Raw genomic sequence first — 25,428 nt, forward strand, 5'->3', positions numbered from 1 at the left:
AACTAATGAAAAAGGTTTCCATACAAATTCTATATATATTATTAGCCCTGTATAAGATTCATATAGGATTATTCCATAGATAACATTTTCACTTCTAGACTTCCTGACTTTAAAATCTCTTTTATTTCATATTATTTAATTTATTTATTTATTATCATTTTTTTTTTTCATTGACGTACGAATATAAATCACCGGGACAGACAATATGTCAGTAGGTTTGATGTGTTTGAACTTTTAGCTTATTTGTTCATTACTAAAGCGTTAAGTTAGAGTTCAAATCTTTACGCATATATATTTGGATTTTTAATTAACGCCTATGGTTACGTTTTGCTTATTGATTTTATCGTGATTCCTTTTTTTATTATAATTGTAACCCTTCCGACTTCTTACGGAGTGTATTATATTGACTCCACTTGTATCCATATTTATTTTATTTTTTTTTATATTTATTTATTTATATATTTTTTTATATATATTTGATAAATTAATGGTTGGCTTGAATATGTGGAAAAGTGTTCTAGCGGCGTACCGTATAAGGCTACTTGCGGCATCAATTCTATAGATACAAGATATAAATGATAAAGGTATTTAAAACCGCGAGAACCGCTATAATCCAGTTCGGATCAATATCACGAGTTGTAACTCGTAAGACATTGACACTTCCTATTTAATTATCCGTTATTCTAGCCAAAGCCGATTGACTCAGGGTGAATATAAAAATAATTATTGGTTTTCTTAATGGAAAAGGAATTCACACGAGTTAAGAAGATTATTGATTTACCACAGCACCCGAGTCAGAGATTATTGTGTTGAATTCCATATTTACTGATTTAGCACTCATAAATATTCCTAATGCACTCAATTGCGGTGTTTGTTTTTTGGTGCTATTAATTCTATATAACGTGTCAAGGATTACGAGTCTGTCAGACTCGTAATTCTGTTAATAATTCTACGTATATTCTTTCAAGGATTGATTTGGCACAGGATAGGCCCTTAACTGACAGGTGTCTAGTGTGTCCCTTGTTTCATGACACGTGTTACTATAGTTATGTGCTTTGTTTATATCTGTAAGCATTGTAGGCCAGTAAATAGTGATTTGGCTTTTCTGACATAGTAGGGAACCCTGGAATGACGGAATGCAACCAGTTTATGACGATTGGTATGAAAGAGATTATTACTACTACCTGGTCGTTAGTCATCTGCTGTGTTCTTCGGGTTTTCCTCGTCACAGACCTACATATAATATTACATTTGGATTACATTATTCTGATACACATACTTTAAATATACTTTTGCTTTAAGGGTTCTGCTCGAAGTGTTTATTGTTTTTGCTTAAGCCGCTGACCCTGTTTCTGGTTCGAAGTGTTTATTGTTGGTGTTATTGCTGCTGACTCTGTTTCCGTTCGAAGTTTGTATTGTTTGGGTTAGGTCTGTTGACTCTTGCTTTGTTCAGTTTGTAACAGTTCTGCGCTCCAACCCAGATAATTCAATGCTCGCGATCTCTTGGGTTAAGGAATTTTTCTTGTTTAGATACGGTTTTTAACAATAGGCACGGATGTTTCTATATCTTTTATCTCAATTAATGGTTCTTTGCTGTTATGGTGTCGAAAGGGAGGGTTGCGGGATGGGAAAATGCTGTCGGAGCTATGATATTTGCTTTCCCAGGTAAGATATCTTATCTTGGCTCCAAAGACCTGAATGATCATTTGTCACCGAGTTTCCTTTTGGACTGTGATTAAAGCCTTTGAAAAACTCGGTAAGTGACTTATGCTCAGTGAGGGCTTTAACAGGATAGCCGTAGGATTATGAACTTGAAATGTACTAGTAAGTTAAAGAATACCTAGCCCTTCCTTGCCTATTACTGCATATTTACTTTCAGAGGGCTTTAGTTTACGTGAATAAAAAAGCTATAGGGAAGAACTGTTTATCATATTACTGAAGTAATACCCTTCTTCACCGCCCCTTGGTCTGAGGCGTCTGTTGGCAATAAAAATTCCTTATTTAAATCAGGGATTTTTTTTAAGTTAGGTGAGCTGCATTATTCCGCTTTTAAGATATCGAACGCCTGTTTGATGCTTTTTAGACCATAATAAATCTACGCTCTTCTTCGTAAGATCTGTTAAAGGAGCTATCATGATTGAAGAGTTACCTATTTACATACGATTGTAATACCCACTACAGCGCCAAAGTGCTGTATCCCCCTTTTACATTAATAGGTACCGGAAGTTATGAATAGCCGACACCTTACCATGGACTACTTTAAGACCGTGACTAGACACATAAAACCTAGATAAACATGTTCGGTTTTTTAAAAACTCACATTTAGATATTTTACTCTGAGATTATTTGTCTTTGTCTCTGTAGCACTAGCTCTAGTTTTATGAAAGTAACTTCTAAGGTATTAGAAAAGATTACAAGATCAACATATAGAAGCATGTAGGGTATCCCTCCCCTAAAAGTCTCCAAACACTATATTGTAATTGGGGCGCAACGTAAGCCGGAGGCATACGTAAAAATTGATAATGTCCCCTGAGCGTGCTGAAAACGGTATATGAGGTACAATCACTTAGGTAATGGTATCTGGTAAAAGCTTTTAAGTAAGTCCAAGCTGGTGAAAAATTTATTCTAACCTTGTTTAAGCGACAGAAATCTACGCAGATACGCCAAGTCCGATCTTTTATGGCATGACGTTTGAGGGAAAAATTATAAGGGCTATTTGATTTCCTAATGATTCCTATTACTAACATTTTTCAACTTCGTCATTTATCTCTATTTTGAAATTCCATTGAGAGTCTATACGAAGGTACGTATATAGCTTTATGTTTGTCCTTAGACCGTATTTTGTGTTAAATTACATCCGTTTTTTTTTTCCAGAGATCACTCGCTAGTGGAGAAACTTCCTGGTATTCAGATAAAAGATAAAAAAAAATTTCTGCTGAATCACCTCTGCTTGAATGACTTTACGGATATTACTTTAGATAGATTATCAGAGAGATTCATCTACGACTGGTTGGGCGGGATTAAAAATTAGCAACAATAAAAAATGCGATTATTTATAACTTCCGTATCCACGTATATATACGTTTTGTGGATCACTAGATTTAACTTGTTGCTGCTAGTCAACCGTGTCTAGAGCTTTGTTCGCGAAATCGTTATATTTCAGAGTGTCGGGAAGGATTAAAATTTCATTTCCCAGCAAAGTCTTTTTACACGCACTAAGACATTCGAGGGTGCATGTTTCTCGAGATTTTGCGTGCAAACTGCGACTGCGGTTGTGGGAGAATTCTGTTGGGTCATTTGAACAATGTTACGATTTATGAGACAAATGTATAGTTCCTCTATATAAGTTATTATTTGATTAACTGTCTCTTTTTGTTCAAACGGATTTCAATATGTTTGAAGGTTTATAGGATTTTCATTTGATAAACACGCCTTATTTTGCAGGATGTAAGATAATATTTTGTATACCCCTAGATGAATCTTACAATTACACTAGATACAGATCAATGTTTTTTATAACTATAGAGGTATCTGTAAACGCTCGCTTATCCGGACTTCTCATTAGGGAAGTTCGAACAACAGACGGTGAGTCCGTAAATACAGGATATTACGTGTACTAAAGGAATAAACAAGATATTCTAATTTTTACGGTGCGTACAGTCGGGCTTTATCCACCACTACTGGTATTTTTCTACATGTCCCTCTTGCTTTTGTTTATATTCATTATAATTCAGGCCTGAACTGATATCACAGTACTTCATCAGCAGACTGATGTGCATGTCTGGTTTCTAGAACTGCAAATCTGTTTCGACACTAAACTGGAAAATCCTCTCAGTGTTCATCTTCATAATGCATTATTGCATTAAACCTAGAGTCCTACACCATCTGTCAGTCTTTGTGTCGTGTGTTTTTAATTTACCTTTCAGTGAGTCAATGACAAGTTGGTGATCACACCAACATCTGCAATTCTACAATTCTTAACATTCCCACTCCCCACACTGCCCTCTCTCTCTCTCTCTCTCTCTCTCTCTCTCTCTCTCTCTCTCTCTCTCTCTCTCTCTCTGGCAATGTGATCAGTCTGGTTTCACCAACTGCGATTTGGAAGAATTGGACAAGTGTATTTATGGATGTCTTTGTGCATAAATCAGAAATCAACTTATCTTGTTAAAATACCCCCACCACATACTAAAAAAAACATGCATTTTCATTACAAAACAGAAAACAAAGAAAAGGAAAAATTCACTAACAAAATCACAATCCCTCATGCGGATAATCTATGAGAGATCACATAAACATTAGGCCACCCTAACCCTTTCATCTTCACTTATCCAAATACATTGGGAAATCCTTAATTAGCGTTCAGCAGAAACCAATATTTAAAGACATAGGAGTCTATGAAATTCCCTGTAATAAGTCATATTATGGATTCACAAGAAAATCTTTCTTGGAAAGATTAACTCAACATAAGCGCTTAGTTAGATATGGACAATATAGTTCAGCAATTTTCCATCATATAAATAACACGAACCATACCATGGATTGGAACTCATCCCAAATTTTATACAAAAGCAGCTGTCGATACAGATGTCAGATGGTACAATCCTCACTGATAAAACAACAAGAAAATAGCACCAACCTTTCCAATGGAGCCTGGGACTCTGACCATATAGACAATATTTTCCTTAAAGCAACGATGAAGCGGATTAAGACAATTGACAGAACCAACATCGGCTTAGCAGTGAACCCAAGCATCACCTAAGGGCATAACTCCCACTATACATTTCACAAATGTAACTTCTTTTGTCAGTCACTACTTGATAAGGGTGGAAGTCAGTCCACTGAAATAAACTCCTTAACTTTAAAGCATAGTGTTTAAATGGGCGTTGTATGTTTGACACGTATCCTATCTTAACAGAAGAATTTATTGACATTATATATATATAATATATATATATATATATATATATATATATATATATGTATGTATATATGAAATGAAATTTGTAATAGCCACAATGCCCTCTTAACTTCCCAAATTCTTTGCTCTTTTTTTTGGATATGCTTGTCACTACAAAGCCTTGAGCTCCAACTTCAAAAAAATTTGAAGAAATCACGATGTCCAGTTGCGGAAAATGAACCCAAGATACCATAATTACGACGAGGTCACCTTGCCGACCTGACCACGAGAAGGATAAATGTCTATTCCCTCTCGTACATACATATACCTGTTGTCTTCAGATATATATTTATTAGAGCTGGAATAGACCCTCCTCACCATCGTAGTCAAGTGGACATTTGTTTTTATTGCTTATTAGGCTGAAATATATATGTAGCATCTACTGGTCATTTTTACCAGATGCATATGAAATTGTTATAGCCACAATGCCCTCTTAACTTCCCCATAATGAGCAAAGAATTTGGGAAGTTAAGAGGGCATTTGGCTATTATAATTTCATATGTATCTCATAAAAATGACCAAGTTGATGATATATATATATATATATATATATATATATATATATATATATATATATATATATATATATATATATAATCACACATATATGTACATCAAAGCCATTCAACCAGACGGGAAGTGGTTCCGGGGAATAAATTGGAAATAATCACTATGCAGAATAATTTCCATAATTTTAGCTGCTTCATATACCTACACAGATGATTTATCAGCAGCATATCAAACATACAAACACATACACCCTGCCACTTATATTCTGTGTTGCATAAATAATCTCACCCCATCTATCCAGTGTTTTATCTCTCCCTCTCCATCTTCCACCTAACTATTCCAACCTACTGTTCTCAATTTTTCCCACACGACCAAACCATTCTTGTGCACTCCAATGCAACCTTTTACAAAATGTAACCCCTTACCATTTATAAATACTCATTTTCAATGTTTCCCTTGGCCACATATGTTTTATAACAACAGTTCACTCCGACTTCAAGGATTTTTTCTTCCTCTGACATCAAACCTCCGCACTTCACTTCCATAAAATAGACCTGGCTCAACAATCCCTTCATACACACCAACATATGATATGGCTTCAACAGATCCTCCACGCTGTTCCCTAATCTTCAGCACACATCTTGCTGCCTATCTTGCTTCACTTTATCTGTGACATCTCTTCTTCCAACCTATCATCATCCAACTTATTTACATCTAAATATTTACATAGATCAACCTCTTCAGTTCTTTCCAAATCAACAGAAAGATTCAGTTCCCATGTCAAAATATTTATACGAGTCAACCTATTCAGTTCTTCTCTTATCACTAATAACTTTCGTCCCATCTTTTTTTCTTTTTACTCCGTAACCTTACCATTCCTTTTATTTACTCAACTTTTTTTTTTTTGCTTGCAAACACTTTCAATGTCTTTCACTGGTCTCAAGAGTTGGATCATCTACAAACATTAACTGTTCTTCAGTCCATTATAATTCATTTTCTTATCCCACAATTCAGCATCCACGTATATTTTTCTTTTTCAATTCTCACACCATTCTATTCAAGAGATGTTACACAGATATGGAGACATAAGAGACTTGTCTCAAGCCCACTTTTACACCCACCATAATTTTCCAGGTATAGTAAGCAATGCAAAGTTCCTACAGTTCCTATGAAGTACCTCTATGGCCTTTACCAGAACAACTTTCTCAGTCGAGCATTCTTCTGAAACCTTTCCCTCAAACAGGCATACCCTACATTCTGTAACATCTGTAACATAGCATCTCATTTGTCATTCCATTAACTTCTTGTGTCTTTCCATTCTTCAACCTTTTCAACCCCTTCCTTGCATCCTCAAAAGTCACCTTCACCACTTGTTTTGCTGTGTCTATTGTAAGAAGTGATAAATATTCAGAGTGGTCCTCTTGTCTAGCAAAATTATGTCTATTTTTGGTTCTTACAAAAACATCTTATATATATTCTCTTAGATAAATTCTCAGAGAAGTCTTATTTTTCTTGATGAACGAGAAAGTAAGTTTTGATCACTGATTCTCGCTTATTTAAATGGATGTGGTTAACTTTTTGAAAGTGTACATTCAAACATACACTGGTGTGTGTGTAATATATATATATATATATATATATATATATATATATATATATATATATATAATGTATATGAGGAAAAACCAATAAACAGCCAAATAGGTGCTCTAATTATAAATTGGAACAAAACAAATAAAAATTCATCGGCAGTGAATTATGATATTGAATCCACAAAGATTTTAGCCCTAAATTCAATTCTGAAATACTATACCGATAAAAAAACTACAACAGCAACATAATATCCGAAGAAGCAAAATCTGTGTAGCACAAGAGTACGGAGGTGATGCCCTGCTATCCAATGCTTACAGCAGTCGTTTGCTGAGGTGAAAGCTTACAGTAACGCAGCTATTGTCAAACCAATAGTCTTTATGCATGCCATGAGCACTTAGTCACATGAGTTAAAGACCTTCAATACATCAATCTTACTACCAGCTTTGTTTTGAATTTTGTATAAACTTATAATAATAATAATAATAATGTCACGAAAGGTATCAGCGTATATTTTTTACGTCGATAAGGTAAGACGAACACCAAGAAAACGTCGGTAAAATGAAAACGTTTCTATTCTTAACAAAGAGCCCAAAACTTACATTTTAATACTACTTGATTTTTATCTAGAATTATTATTACACTACAGTATCCATTTGCAATATCTCTCTCTCTCTCTCTCTCCATTCCTATTTCGCGATTTCTATCCCGACAGCACACGTGAATAAAGAAAGGAACAAGCAAGACAAGATCCATCTCCGTCAGCAGTTCTTCCGTTCTCCTCCAGATTCCCCAACCCTTGTTTGATTTGAGGACCTCACGCAAAATAAGTTTTCTACTCTCGCTGTCCTTTCAACAAAGGTTGGATGGATAGAAGGTATATAGGTAGGTGGGGAACACCGCTCCCCCCCTTTCCTCCAGCTGTGCTCCTGTTTTAAAGATGAAATCCAGACGAAGAACTCTGGAACTGTGTGAATTGAAGTTCATTTTCTGATGGCAGTTCGGAAGTTTAGATCGAATCCCAAAATCGTTCAGTTCATCGGATATTAAAGATACGATACCTTCAAATCTATATTATAGAAAATTGGTTTGTAATGATGAATAAATTGGACTTTTTTTTTCATACCACGTGTCTAAGGATCTGCGTTGGCGCACACTTCGTACTTCCACTGTATTCTGATGGATATCAGCAACACCGACAAGCAACCACAGCCAATATAGATATCATCCTTGTAAAATATCGTATAACCGAGAGCTTTCCCTTGAAATACAATGATGCTTAAAAAGGCAGAACCTGTTAGTTGAAACTAATACCTGCTGAAATCGGTTTGTGTACTCAGGAATACGTGAATCACGTGAACCATCTCATCCAAACCTACTATTAAACTGATGCATCAAATAGCGCCACTGTGCGTGTGAAAAGATTCCTTCCCAAAATGTTGGAGTGTAGACTCGTGTAATAAGGCAAGCGCGGTGGTCGCCATGAGAATCACTACTCACAGAAGAACGAGTCACATATGAGACTGTGGTCAGCTTCTAACCTTCAGCAACCACTGGAATGGTTGTGGTGGTCGTGGCATGGCAACTCGATAATGCCAGGAGCATACTTGTTTCCTCTTCTCGATGTGAATTTACCGTGCATCTATATCTGTCTGTCAGTCAGAGTTGAACTATTATCTGAATTAACCTTAAATTCCTTACGGTGCTTTCATTTTCTTTTTCAATGGACTTCTGTTTATGTACACGTAATTAACGCCATTCGGCAGCTGACATTATATAGTCTGGAGTTCAAATGTCCTGTCAAAGCAGTTCAGGAGGTAATCGTACACCTAAATACCCCAGAAAACCTGGATGTTTCAAGCAGGCAGGTGATCGTTGAACTTTTTTCAATACTGTCTATTCATTACCTGCCTGTTGAGGGAGACAAACTTTTTACCCTTTACTTAAGTTTGCCTTAAGTAAAGGGTCCGAACAGGACCGAAAGTACTCGGCTATCTCGCTTTTTCATTTTTTCCTTCGTGGCAAAAAACCTTTATTTATACATAGCATCACGTTTTATATACTTCGTGATCAAGTTATTCATATATATATATATATATATATATATAATATATATATATATATATATATATATATATATATATATATATATATATATATGAGGAAGATTTACCCCTGAGTTAGCACATGATTTATGTATTTTTTTTATATCTAACATAAAAAACCAAGTGAATACATAGTTCACTGTAAACTAAGTAACACACCCAAAGGGAATTATATTAGTTAAGTGTACTTACTCTAACCGTAGTATGAACCCCTGCTTTTTTATGGTTAGTAAATGGGAGACGATAACACACAGCATTTAGCAATCAACAAAAATAAGAATTATTGTCTTTTACTCTCACGTGGAAATTACTGCTGAAATTGTACTCTTTACTGTAAATGGGAATTATCCCAGCGTAACAAGATGCTAACTTATGTATGATGCTGTCACTCGTTTTGGAGCTTGGTTACAAAAGTTAGAAATCACGCCCTCAAATTTATCTGAAGCCACTTGGAGAGCAGTCCCAACAACAAAGTTACATATAATAAAAGAAACGAAAAATCTTCCTTATGTGTGATTGCACCATCAGGTAACGATATGTGTAAGCAAATAATATATGCGTGTATGTGTGTGTGTGTATGTATAGATACACATGTAGCTATATGTATATATATATATACTTTATATATTATATATGTATATATACATAAATATACTATATGTATATGTATGTACGTATATAGTCAGTACCATATTATTAGCATTTAAGAATAAGAGTACCATACATGGGCTCTTACGCGCTATGGGAAGGCATTTCCAGGGTAGAACGTCTTGGTAGCCTACAATAGGCCCTTTTATATCAAGGGAGATACTACAGTTGGTCTAAATGGTCCCTCCCTTTCATAAAGAATCAAGATTTATCTTCAAGTAGTAGCCACTCTCCACAGTCAGTCATATTCTGAGCACTATTCCTTCACACTTCTCACATTCTTCTCCTGAAAGGGATTTGAAACATACTCCAGTTACTTTCGTATCGCTACTGGATTTACAAGAGGTGTATCTCTCAATCATTTACATTCCCAAAATGTTAAAAATGTTTATAAATATGTGAAAAACCACTGCTCTTGGCTGCAAAGACATACGATTCACAAGCAGCTATGGTATGTAATATTAGCTATCTATTTTTGTATAATATTTCCTTACAATAATATCAAACTATCTCTTTCTTCATCACATACGACGCATGAGGTATTTAATTAAAAATAAAATACTTAAAAATATTACTGATCCAATTAATTAAGAATTTGGGAGAAATCAGACAGAACAGGAATATACATTATATGACCACTAAAGGAACTTTACCAGAAAAAAGAAGAAAAAAACTATAAATTTTCGAAAAATTCAAAATTCTTTTACCTAAAAACCGGTATCAGAACGCACTGATATTAATCATGCGTTCTTTTTGTATACCGTAATTCTGGGAAAACCCTTTCCTAAACATTTTTACAAAGAAAATTTTCCGTATACAATCTCTTCCTCAACAAAAACCGAATATAAAAAAGCGCATACAAAAATTCGTATGTGAACGTACATTGCTTTCCTTCCAGTTAGCTATTTCTATTTCCAAAAATTCAGTCTTTTAAAAGTATAGGAAATAAAATTCCTGACAGGGATATTTACCATGCTCTTTACCCCCGTAAAAGAAACAGAATCACAATGGGAATTTATTACATCAAATGTCTCCCCTTTAAGTATGTTTACATAAGATAATAATTCAATGACGTTCGATAATTAATATTATGGCCTGTATTGATCATGCTGTGCAAACACCAACAGATTTCTTCATCAAACTTTTACTGGCTGCTCGAACGAGGAAAAAGCCTTTGCTAACACAAGGCCTGCTTAGTGTAACAACAACAATGCATTGGACAGTCAATCAAAAGCATCCTCGAGCGCGCGCTGTGTATGTGTGTGTGTGAGATTGTAGGTATATATGTGTGTAAGCATTAAGGAAAAGTGAAATAACGATATAGTTAATGGTCACAAACGTTAAAAACATTCGTTCATCTACAATATATAAAATATTTGCTTCAATCTCGTACCTCAGTCTAAAATATCTGGCAACTGTTCTTTAGAATTAATTATATATATATATATATATATATATATATATATATATATATATATATATATATATGTGTGTGTGTGTGTGTGTGTGTGTGTGTGTGTGTGTGTGTGTGTGTGTGTCACCTCTTAAGTATTAATGTTTGTAAAAAATTGAAGTTCATCCGTAAAAATCGGGAAAAGTTCAAACAACCAAGTCAGAATTCACAATATGACTTATTATATCAAGGTACAACTTATACTTCGATATTTTTTTTTATTTCACAGAAGCCCAAGATTACCTTTCCTTAAAATCACCAAGGTGAATTTCGGTACGGCCTTCAGCTTGTTAGAGGATGTACTTTTCCCACAATTCAGGTGCAATACCTCATTCTATTCTAATTTTAGCTGTTCTCTTCAGTCGTTGAAAAGGACCAAAATCATCAGAGCATTTTCACAATAATGCAATCAAGTCAGTATTGAAGGTAGGTAGCTTTACTGCACAAATCTTACCAATATCTATGAAATGGTACATCATATGAAAATCGTGATTTTGGCATCACCTCAGTTACAAATCTTTGTTTGACTTGTCTAATATTCTATTAAGAAAAAAGTAAATTCTACCACCAGTTTACGCAACAGTAAGTTCAAAGGAAATAAAACGTCAACATATCCATCACATCAATCCCCCCTTTCCTATACAGATATATTTGCTGTAGTCCAGAGATATCTCTAGATTCTCTTCAAAAGAAGAATTAAATCTGACGAATTTAATACTGTAATAAAGTTGATATTGCCCCGACATATCAGGTTACGATGCACAAAATTACTGATCAGCCCAACAAAAACGAGAGAGAGAGAGAGAGAGAGAGAGAGAGAGAGAGAGAGAGACTACATATTTTTGAAGGATGAAGGAAAAGCATGTGATCTGTATTGCATGTACAGTGGCAGGTCAGCTTTACTGTGTGAGAGAAAGAGAGAGAGACAGACAGAAAGAGAGATTTTGAATGCTGTCAATAATTGTTGCTCGTACGTAACAGATGAGTCATAGTAGTTATATAAAAAACAAATGCATGAAATCATATTGATAAACAACCACGCAAAATCCGTGATTGACAAACTCCTGAATTCGTGGAGATAAAAGAGTGCCAAGGAATGTAATTTCGATAAATAAAAAGGTTGCAAAACAAAGCAAAAGTTCTCGTTAATTATGTTCAGAACTTGAATAAACGATTCTGCTGACAGCTGACAGATAACGGGGGTGAAGAAATGTCGTACCCCGATCCGTCGAAGCATTCACGTTTCACGGTACAGACAGAAGCGGCAGCGAGCATCGACCGCCCAGCTTGCGGAGGGGGAATCGCCAGGAACAAAGGAAAATCTGTTTATGGGGTTAATCATCGTTAATGGAAGCCCTTATTACAACTGATCCACGAGGCTCCCTTGGTGAAACACACGGACTCCACTTAATCGCTGCTATATATGGTGTAATACATTTAAAAATACATGACAGACGATCACGCGAAAAATTCTCCTTCACTCTTCATTCATACAATGGCATGGGGTGGTGCTTACAGTCCACTGCCCATCCTTTTAAACAATACACACATATGGATGATAACAAGAACCGACAGGCCTATTCATTCACACAACAGAGCGTATAAAACACCTGCCATACATGTGCATGAGGGCCTGCACGCACACAAGCATGAGCACGCGGATATATAATGACAACAGATATACTTTCTCTCTCTCTCTCTTCCCCCCCCCCCCTCCAATTTGTGCTAAGATAGTTGCTTAAGTTACATTGCCTAGCATTTTTGGCATTTGATATTTCACCACTTCTCAACGCCCATTTCTATCAGGGCTAAACTTGTAATTAATGTGCATCGGGAGTGTCTACTCATCCAAGTGACCTCAAACACTATGGATTAAACACTAATATCTGCAATTTTTTACATTTTAATTTTCATCCCTTCTCACCGCTACTTCCTATTGTGGCGGAACTTGGACCTAAAGGGCATTGGGAGTGTCACTAACCATCTCAACAACCAAGACTTGGAAGTATCCCTTCAGCAAGTCGATCTTGTGAATATTTAAGCGCCCTCCATCTGGTTTGTTATGTCAGCAATGTTCAGTGGTGGGTAAGTGTCAGGTACTGTCTTCATGTTGAGTCTCCGATAGTTGCCATAGGGTTGCCATATGCCATCAGGTTCTGGTACCATGCAGAGGGGAGATGCCCAGGGGTTGGAAGCTTTTTGGCATATTCCTGCTCATTCCATGTCCTGGAAAGCTTGTTTGGCATTGGTGAGGTTTTCTGGGGACAGATATCTGAAGCGGGCGTGTACTGGGGGAGTTTGGTTGGGTCATGCTGCAGACTATCCTTGAACACCTCTGGAAACTCCTGTAGAAGGCAACTTATCTCTGGTGCTAGAGTTGGAGTGAGTGGGACTATGGAGGTGGGTCATATGATCAGCTGCTGTTTTGGTATGTTCACAGCATGTTGTGAGGCATTTGGGAAATGGTTAGATTTGCTGTGATAAACCTCCAGTTGTACTGCTTCCTGCCAAATGACAAATTCACAGTCCATTTCCCGAATATTTGCAGCGTGGATCCACTGGCAGTAGACACCTGCAGAGTGCTGGTTGTTATATTGAGGCATCTGTGTGGGTTGGCTGGCATGAATGACTTGCACTTGCTGGTGTCGACCAGGAACTCCATATTTGATATTTCATCAATGATGAAAAAATACACTGGGTCTTTTTTCTTGTACCTGGAAGAAAGACATTGGTAGAAACAAATGCCCTTGGGATGTTGTTTTGGACTTGTATTTGGGTTTGTTTTTCTATCTGGAGCTCCTGTGGCAGTGTAAAGGGGCGGCAGAGCCCTCTGGATTGCTGTCTGTCTCAGTGCTGATCTGTTGCTACAGGTTGTTGTGTAGGATCAGTCGACTTGTGGGCAACGTGGATGGCGTCAGGAAATTGTTGACGTCCATGGTTGATGCATTGGGGATGGTTGTGACTGTTTGTTGGGGTAATTTTGAGAGCAGGACCTCTCTCACGAGGTCCAATGTTGTTTCTGGTCGGCCATCTGTGGCAGGGATCATAACTAGCAGTCAGAGTGGCAGGTAGACATGTGACGGCCATTGGTCTCCTATTGCTGCCCCAACATTGCCTCGGAATTTCCTAGCTCTGAGGGCAGAAAGCATGCTGAAGAATGACCTTAGGTGGGCCTTAAGCTCTTTGTAGTTGACCGTGGTCTGTTGGTTGGTGAGTCACTCTGTGATCTGTTTGAAAATGTCACTGAGCAGGAACTCGAGGACAGCGTCAGCTTTGTGAGTTTGAGTCACTCTGTGATCTGTTTGAAAATGTCACTGGGCAGGAACTCGAGGACAGCGTCAGCTTTGTGAGTTGTGGAAGAGGTCATCATAGACCTGAAGATTGTCTCTACTCTGAAGAACCAGGCCTCTGGCTTGTGAAGGGCAGGTGGACGCTTGCTGCTGCAGTGTTGTCGTTGGATGGGCTGGTGCTGGTGGTGTTGGTCATCTTTGGAGTCACCAGTATATGAGGCAGCGAGTAAGAGGCAGAGTCAAGGTGTACTCTAATTTTTTGACACAAAATCCCTGACAGGTCAAGAACTCTTGCAAGCATAAAAGTAGCATCTGACATTAGGGAAAAACAAGGCGACATCTATATACAGTCAGAAGTGTTTTCTCACACCTGAAAAATGGTGAACAATTCTATATACAAATAAGGAAGAGATTTCAAATACATATGGTTGGAAAGCTTGCAGCATCTGACATATGCTAGTAATTACAGTTCTAACAGCGACATAAAGTAGCTTTTGAAAAATGTGTAAAAGATTGCTTGAATCAGAAGTGCTGGATCTGTTTCTTGGGAGTGCTCGGTGCGTCATGTAAGTTTCTGTTTTGAAGCGAGGATGCCTTGAGGGTCCCGGTGACTGATCGGGACCTCACAATATTATTATTAAGATGTAAATACTCTCAAAACAGATACTAGACCTGTTCTGCAAGACCAAAAGCAAATAGATTTCAAATTTGCAAAGAGTATTTGTGACAGTATATTCAAAATGACAAAACAAGAAATATATTAACCTCACGTTTGGCAAACTAAACTACAAGGTTCTGTCTTGAGATCAAATAAATTACAGCACTCTCTTATAAACTAAGGAAAGGAACTTTCTCACCAGACTTGCGGACAGAGCAGAACTGCATAAGGACTTTGATCCTTACAGTCTTAGATTGGCATTTCTCTTCCAGTTAGCTCGCAAAGTGAACCTCTGTTCACTGAATCTGCTTCTCATTCAAGTACAATAATGAGGTTGTCCTATTATGTACATAAATCATCCATAATAAATGCATTACTATTTTGCAGTGAAACATTCACTGGTAACTCTTTAGAGCATAGGCAATTATAGGATTCTATTCAGCTCTCACAGACTAAGAAAAAGAAAGAAATATTAAACACTTTTAATAATGGACATCCAAAAAATATTTAATTAGAGAAAAAACCAGACCAGACTTGCGGACAGAGCAGAACTGCACAAGGACTTTGATCCTTACAGTCTTAGATTGGCATTTCTCTTCCAGTTACCTCGCAAAGTGAGCCTTTGTTCACTGAATTTGCTTCTCATTCAAGTACAATAATGACGTTGTCCTATTATGTACATAAATCATCATAATAAATGCATTACTATCTTGCAGGGAAACATTCACTTGTAACTCTTTAGAATATAGGCATTTATAGCATTCTATTCAGCTCTCACAGACTAAGAAAAAGAAAGAAAAATTAAACACTTTAATAATGGACATCCAAAAACTATTTAATTTAGAGGAGAAAAAATCTAAAAGATATCACATGAAGATTTCTTTACCGTAAAGGAAAGAACACTTACAAATCTAAAAAAAAAAAGAAAGAAAGGTTAAGGGTAAAGGATAGGAAGCATAAGTAATGTTTTGAACGTGCAATATAGTCTAAACCTGAAAAATAATTCTCATAGTCAACTTACTTTTGGATCAACGCACATACGTGAGCTGTTAAGTTTCTAAGCATTCCATTTCTAATTCAACTGTCATGATATAGCAAATTCTGAGCAAGAAATCGCACCAAAGCCCAAAAATTAATGTGTGAAGTGATGTTTCCAGGTTCATCTTGTGCTACTACATCTGCAACATCGGGTACGCGCCATGTACAATGGCATTCCCAATCCAGTACATTTTCATGGAAACTTGGAAGTGTCATCATTTGGGAAGCTGTTTCCTTTGGCACGAAATATTTATATTTTGAAAGTAAATAAGAGAGAGAGAGAGAGAGAGAGAGAGAGAGAGAGAGAGAGAGAGAGAGAGAAATCTCTGGTGGAAGTTATGAATCCTCATCCGATCTTCAACTGATAATCTATACGGGATCCACAGTAATCAATTTAACTTCGAGAAGGGGACTTTCATTAACGCGTCACCCCAAGCTCCATTTGCATTTATCACGAACCGGAATAATGCATGCAAAAGGGTAAGGAGAGAGAGAGAGAGAGAGAGAGAGAGAGAGAGAGAGAGAGAGAGAGAGAGAGAGAGAGAGAGAAATCTGCCTTACAGAAACAAACTTGTGCCAGTATGCAAACGCACCGCTTCCCTGACTCTTCCTCGCCCCTCCCCCCTCTCTCTATCTTTGACACTGACACATGAAAGAAAGCACAAGATATTTCAGTTAGGCATAGGAATGCCCGACATGAAAGGAGAAAGGAACGGAGGAGGAGTGAGGTGATAAAGGAGAGAAGGTGGAGGAGTATCGCGGAGGAAGCCACAAATAGCTCAACATGAAGGAAAAATGCCATTCCATGACTCTGCAATTCTGGTTTTCAATGAAGACGAAGGTGGCAATCATACCAGATCAAAGGTGAAAAGAATCTGCGTACGAAAGACAGAAAATATATTTCCCTGCCACTGTAGGACGAATGGCACAAGTTATGCCGTATGCCTTTCATTGTGTAAAGTGAAAGCTTTCAGCAATTATCTGTAATGTTAAGTGAAACAAGCTTTCTCGATAATAACAAAATAGTCAATTTTTCTACTTCCCTTTGTTCTATTATGCATATACTATATAATATATATATATATATATATATATATATATATATATATATATAATATATATACACACACATACATATGTGTGTAAATGTCTATTTATTTATTCACTAGTGTGAATATATGTATTGCATATATAATATACTATATATATCATCTATATGATATATATATATATATAGATATACTATATATATATGTGCATATATACATATGCATATATACTGTCTAACAACATTTCCAACCGTTCAACTGTGTTCTCTAGTTTATTCCTGCATAAGTAACTTTCGGAATCTTGTCTGAAAGAAATCCACCACCTCTTCCTCACATACTGCTTTTGAAGCATGAAATCATGCGGTTTTGGTTTACCAAACACGAGGAGACCATTTTTTCAGTCCAATTTGTACCGGTCCCCCAATTTAGTCGTTATCACCAAGACATAAGACAACTGTGTTTGCCCACGTTAAGAAATATTGAGAACAGAGAAGGAGAAAACTGACTTCGGATACAAGCACAGTTTATTAAGAGTTTAATGGAATTATTAGCAAAATTCTTATCGGGTAAATGTCAACTCTTTCAAGAAATATCGTTATACATAAATCGAAGGGCGAATATGAATCGTACGGCTCGTTTTATTAAGAATGTTGCAATAGGGAAGAAAAGGATGTAGTAACGAATTTGAAATGCAAAGTCAGTTTCCTTAAGTAGGACCTGGCTAGTCCACCATGAATAAAGGGAACAGGAGAATCAAAACGACTGCTACGAAATCTTTCATGCTGGGCACTCTGGCAACCAACCACGGGTGTAATCACCCAGTAAACTTCAAATCCTGTTCCTCCACTTCGTCAGAGACTTGGAGTTTGGAATGGCTCTCAATCCCATAAAATCCACAAGATCGGATGATTTACTTATACTTAAAGCCTCTTTCTTCGCATATCAACTTTTTCTCTCATTTTGGATATTTTTCGGTAATAATTCAAAGATGTATTAATATATAAATTTGATTCCTTTCATACATACATGCATATATTAAATGAAGAAACGAACAGTATCTAGAGTAAGTTCTTCCGCATGCTGAATATTCAAAAAAGCTATACTATGAACTGATACTAAGATACCGTCATGGTGCTTTTGACAGCCATACTGAAGTTACATAATCGCAAATCTAGCTGCAATTTTCAGGATCATTATGATTCACAGGAGGCTCACTCTAACCTGAGGCCAATTATGAATCGATTTTACAGAGTAAATGTTTTCATAATACCCGCAAAATGCATACAAGTACTTGATCTATAAAATGGCAAAGATACACATACAGTAATGTTCACATCCATTCAGATTAATACTAAAATAAAAGAGAAGCGGAATGAGTTATTCACTTAAATGGTAAATATTTTTACTTTAAACACCTCCAAACTCACCTGGAGAATGTTCTTTACAAAGCAGATTCTAAAGCCTTATCAAATACAAAAGTATTAAAAATGCATTTTTCTGAAGTCTCTGCGCATAATATTTGTGACTGATAAGGATACGAAATACAACCACAGATTCTGTGCACCACACCGTGGCCACCGAGAGAGATCATAAGCTATCCGAAAGTCACGCATTGAGTGAAGGTTGCTATGGATGACCCGAGTGTCTCACAGAAAACCAACAGGTTTCATCCCTAACATCAATTTACCTTAGAATAATGAAAGCAGCAGGAATTTACACTTCAAAAGGAAGGGCATTCTTTCAGATATATAATATAATATTATCATATTGGTAAGTGAAAAGGAGTGGCTACCTATCTCGTGTAAGGTACGTTTACATGAAAGTAATCCTTTTTACGTGATGGATGCGGGACATAGTGATGCAAGAGCTTAAATATTTTTTGCACACGAAATTCCTTAGCATAAAGGGAAACCTATTACGTTTCTGAAATAAATCGAGGAGCATGAGTTTTGTCAAGTAGGTGGGTTTTGGGATGTAGAGCTGGTTGCTGAATACTTGTCCGAGAGTATTAGGCAAAAAAGTGTATGCGCCATACGTGAATGTAGAAAAAAAACCTTCAGAAATAATAAATGTTATGTAATGTGTATGGTGTATGGGTGGTCCATTTAGTGGTTAGTTGAATATAGAGACGATGGGACGGGAACGTAATGTCATCTAAGTTTTTTTATTATCAACTAAGATTCTGAATTCGTGCTTCTTAAAATATGATTTTCTATTTCTGTCCGTATCCAACTATATTGCTTTCAAAGGAATATATGACATTCCAGTAATGGGATAAGTTCTTTAATCTTACCATTTCCTAATTTCATGCCAGTTAATATGAAATTTACAATACTATACTATATGTATTACTGCATTATACAAGAAAATTCTCTTTGTAGGGTATACCCATTGAGAACAACCTTAGTAGTATGCAATTAAAACCTGAATTATCAATGAATTTTGAAGCTCTCAAATGATATAGCAACTTACAATTAACCTATAGTCAATTTCAAAATTAGGATTATTTTAAAAAGAATATTTATGAGTGAAATCTTCAGGCAATGTAACTAGGTGCTTTGAAATGTTGGTTGTTATCATACGCAAAGTTAATGACCTGTTTGATACCCTTATACAAACGCAAATGAAACGACCTGGTGAAGAATAAAGCACAAGCAATGCAAGATGATAGCATTAGGTTGAAGAAAACGACTTGTACGCAAACATTATTGCAATGACATCCAAAGCTCATCGAACATGTTTCCTTTTTTTTAAATGATTGAGCAATAAAAGCAGTCTTCAATTCTACGATCCCATTTCATAATTGCTAGCAAACTTAAAATGAAAAAAAACAAAAAAAATTAACTTTTATTAGCCAAGGATTTGCACTTATTTTGTTTAGATTTCTCTATCTAAAACACCATAAGCTTCATAAAATGTAACAATGGTAATAAGCCTCAAGGGCCAACACAAACTTTACTAATAAAACAAAATCAGTGGGTGATTTTAGATTTTATATTACTTTTATACCTGCCATTTTCTCATTAGTTTGGGGTTGTTTCTTTTCTCAAGCTATTCATTATCTTTATGGATGGAGGGATGAGAGAAGTCAGAGACAGAACTTGGGATTATAACTGTAAGTTTGTGCAATTAGAAAAGCAACTGTGAATAGTGTGGAATGGTGGGTATGTGTAATCGCTGCAGAACTAATTGCTGGTAGAGAGGAGAAGCTGCAGATACTGGTTAAAAGTTTGAACGCGTTTGTGAGCAAAAAACTGAAAAAAATGTTAGTGAGAGCATAGAAGAATAGATGCATGTTAGTATGAATTGTGGAAGAATAAAAGGGGTTTTATTCACTTAGGAATAAATATCACGATTAATGGTAAATGTAAATCAAATATTTAAAAGGTATAAAAAAAAACAGCAGAATCAAAATTTAGAACGTTTCAGGTGATCGTTGCTCTATTTATTTTTTTTTCTAGCGAAGTGAAATGTAGATAATAAGATAAAAAAAAAACCTATAAAATAAAAGTAAAAACTGCTGAAATTATTGACCTTCATAGTCGATATGATATAAGAAATATTTAAAAGGGGAGGGACGGAGATATCAAGTGTTGAAAAGAAGAAATTGAGTGATTTTAAGTGGATTGATAATGTAATGAGAATGGCGGACAAGATGGTGATGGTGCAAAGCTCAGGGAGGAAGGAGGCGAGGAAGAAGTTCGAAAAACTATATATATATATATATATATATATTATAATTATTATATTATATATATATATATATACATATATATATATAATATATATATATATATATATATCTATATATATATAATATAATATATATATATATATATATATATATATATATATATATATATATATATATCTACAGACATTCATTAGCTGCATGCCTGTATTAAGCTCTCTGATTACAATGATTCAGTTTCCCTTTGGTTCTTAAGATCAAAATTCACACCGGTCACACCAGCTGGGAATTAGCTAATGCCACCATTCTCTCCTTAAGGCTCCACCCTCTCTCACTCCTTTGCACTGTTTTCTCTCTGGGCCATCAGGACTTGGACACCCAAACGGACGCCAACGAGTCCGGCAAAATTAACGGTCAAGTGCCGAAGCTACCCCAAGAAGGAAGGCGCGGCAAGGGCGGGAAGCGAGCCACATATCAAGAAGAGGTCAGAGCGGCTCACCCTATTCTAGTAGAGGTCGTGACCCAGCCAACATCTTAAGACAGACCTTGTCGACAGGTCATATGCCGGTTGCTCCTTTTCCCTCTTCCCGTTTCTAAGTTATTTTTGTGGTGCAGACAATCCAAATCCTTATTCCACCCAAAGTCCCTTACTTAACGACTGGCTTCTACATTCACGATATCGTCATCCTACGGACTAAGGTACAGTTGGATTTGGGAATTGTTTCAGTCACATTCTCTTACTTGCTGCTCTATTTTTCTCCCCCTTGCTACCCCTTCTGAGCCTAAGTGAAGTGGTGTAAACTCTTGTGAACATAAACCTAATTATTAATTAATTGTGCACACCATATTTACTTGATTAATTTACTATCTCTGCCTTCAGCATTTAACATTATTTACTTTACCAATCAAAGCCATAGTGCATTCCTGCATTGCAGATTAGGTGACCATGATAGGTGTGCTTGTCTGAGCTTTCCATAGTGCCATTCTTCCCTCAACTGCCATTATTGAGCAAGTTTGGCTGGATGGAAGATTGAAGATTTATTTTATGTTTTATGCAGACAATTTGCAATACCCTATTCCCCTTAATGTATTTTAGAGGTTCTCTCTCAATAGCATAATTGCCTTGACAGTGGCACTACTTGTTTTGTTTACTTTATTATGTAATGTAATTACAGTGCCATGGAGCTGGTGATTTGGCCCCTGTAAACATATCTTCTGATTTGATTATTAATAAAAATAATTCAAGTAAAACATTGCTTTTCCCTTAATCTCCACTTAGTTTTAACTATAACATACTTTATCTTACTCTGGTTATGGCAGGTAAGATTAATGTAAATACTGCATGCCCATGCCTGTAACAGTGGAGACCTTGCCAGGAAATTGCAAGACTTGTTGCTTGTTGCAATACATTGCAGCCTTCCCCCCACCCCCATTTACTCTCTCCTCTCAGTAGAATAGCCAATCAGTTTCGACTAGGTAGAACTGAGAACTTTGTAAGACTAATGAATCTGTAACAAAAATTCATTAATTTCTGGCACCCATGGTCAGCAGTACACAACTGTAAGTATCTTACTTTATTTTATTGCATTTGCTGTAAAATTTTATTCTAAAAGTGTTTGTAGCATCTTTGAGTGCACTGTATTCACTCACACATCTACAACTCCATTCACAACTCTGCATGTTATTGTGAGACCACATACCTCTAGTGATTAGGCAGTAGCTAGGCAGTGCAGTGGAAACAAGTGTTAAGTGTTAATATTCAGGGAAAGAGCAAAATTCCTGCCAAAACTTATAACCATTTGGCAACCCTGCTGTTTTGGTCTTGTCACCAATCTGCCAGGCTGATACTGTATTTTTTGTATATAGCTAGTATTATTTGATCTGGTAGTACTGTACAGTGCATTTTACTGTACCTCTTTTTGAGATCCTTGAATGAACCTTTTAGTTACCCTGTTTCCAGAGTGCTTTTGTTGGCCACGCCTTCTTTAGGTTTTCTTCGGACCACCTATTTGAAGTCTAAATCAGTCTTAACTGGTCCTCTACTGTGATTAAGTGCCCAATGGAGTAGCCGTCTTATTCTTTATATTGTTGTAATGTATTCTTTGTTCTTTTATAAATCTTGAGTGAAAATGTATCATATTTAAGGTTATTAATTTTGGTATTTATGCGCTGCAGAAGTGTTCAAGTGATTCCTTATTTCATGCGGTAAGATGGGTTAACAGTAACTGTGTAAATCATGGTGTTCTTTTATTATTAAATTGTTAGTTTTTACTCGAGTTTGAAATTAAACCCTACTTATTTTCTATGATGTGTGAACCCTGGCTTAGAGACATCACAGTCTGCTCAGCTCTCAGATCTCCTTTGCTCTCGAGTAACCAAGTCTTTGTTTAAATATTTATTTATTCTGCGAACTTTTAACTCGCTCAGCATTAATTGGCATATTTTATCGTTCATGTACCGTTCTAATAATACTTTTCATGTAAAATCACTGTGATATCTGTCATACGTTAATGTAAATAGCAAAAATCGTACTCGCATTCTTACAACAACAAAACATCACATAGATTGTAGTGAGATCTTGATGTTCTCGTCTAGACGTTTTCACAACCATCACCCAGGTGTCCATGCCCTATGTCTACCTCGTTCCCATAGCAACCATCTTAATAGACTTTTACGGTGACATCTGTCACCCGCCATCTTATAGCTAAGTAACTTTCACTTTTGCTCAATGAGCTTCTTGTACCAAACATCATTCATTGCTCTGATAATCAAGTAAATAACACATTACTATTATTCACTGTAACATTGCATTATAACTCACTTAATTAACTCACTGGGGAAAGAGTCCTTAACCCTGTATCTCTTATGAGAGCAAAATAGTGTTTATTCATGTCACATAGTTTAAGGCTGTGAAAGATTGCAGTGATATACAAACCATCTGCATTACAAATAAATTTGACCTAAAAGCCAAACCTCATTACTAAAAGCCAAACCTCATATGTCAGTAGCTGGGAAGTCTCTCTAAAGCACAAAACTCATTTAACTCAACATTTGAAATTAGCTTTATCTTATATTTGCGTGCTTACGCTTGTTACCAACCATATTTTCATACTGCCCATTTCTTGTTCTAATTGTTCCCGAGGGATCGACCACATTTTTGCAGATCCTATACTTAGGTGTCTATCTCATTTACCACTTGCGTACTTTGTTGCAGGGAACACCATTGAAATCCTTTACGGTTCCCCACACTATAACCCTAAGCACTTGCACCCTTGGTGCTAATTTTATTTTACGTTTCTTAACAAATTTTGAACTTGTTCCTCGTGAACAATCAGAACCTGTTCTTTGTGAACATCATACGTCTTATGGGACAAACCAACGTACCAACGTTCCTCGGAACAAACTCTTAACCTAAGCTATGGCCAGCCCTGTCTTTGGATGAAACCAAATCAACCTCTATGTTCTTTTGAACAACCAGAAACCCACATTCTCTGAACAGGAATGAACCATTCTACAGAACACCCTAAAACCTGCCCAAACGGTAAGCCTCGTCCGAGTGTGAATAGAAAAAATAAATAAATAAATAAATAAACAAGCTGTTCTTCACATACTTACCTTTCATGCTTTGGGGCCAACAAACTCTGTTCCTAAAGGATCACACCATTACCTTCGAGATCAACGAACTCTGTTCCTTTGGGCGCACACCACATCCTTCAGGACCCCTACCAAATCCTGTTCTTTACGTGCAAATCCACCCACTACCAGTGCCACTAACTGTTCTCTGAGCATCCCTCTGCACTCAACGACAACCAATTGCAATGTGTGACTACCTTACAATTCAATTGTAAGTGACATCTTTGCTGGCCTTCCAGTCTTTGACCCTCCTGTAACATCACCAAACATCTGGCTCAGAACCGCAAGTGTTCTTTTGAACACACCTTCATCCAACATGGAACCAACAACCAACCTTCTCATCCTCTTTCTTGTCCCATGTCTTGGTGACTCTCCCCAGTCTCGTAGCTCCACAGACTTGCACCCAGTGGCTCCATTCTGGTTACCATTTCACAGTGCCATTTGTTTAGTGCCCACCATTCTTGCCATTTTTGCGAAAGTGCTGTACAGTCTGAGACCTAATGGTATATACTTCTCCCAAGTGCCATGTCTACGTACACTGAAAACTACCAACTCTTCCACGAGGATGCGCAAAGGAGAAATGTCCAAGAGACATACTGAATACAAGTTGATGCCCAGATGGATAAAGCCTAACAGGAGAGAAAAGAAAGAGAAGAAAAGAAGGAGGAGAGAAGGCAAGAGAGGTAAAGGCAGCAAAGCAACAAGAATTCGAGCTAGCCTTGGCCCAAGAAAAAGAAGAGATCTTGCCAAAACATAGAGACAAGCACTGGAAGAGCGGCACAATTATGAGTCAGCTTTCAAAAGGA

This window comes from Macrobrachium nipponense, chromosome 40 (assembly GCF_015104395.2).
Source record: "Macrobrachium nipponense isolate FS-2020 chromosome 40, ASM1510439v2, whole genome shotgun sequence".
Taxonomy (NCBI): Eukaryota; Metazoa; Arthropoda; class Malacostraca; order Decapoda; family Palaemonidae; genus Macrobrachium; species Macrobrachium nipponense.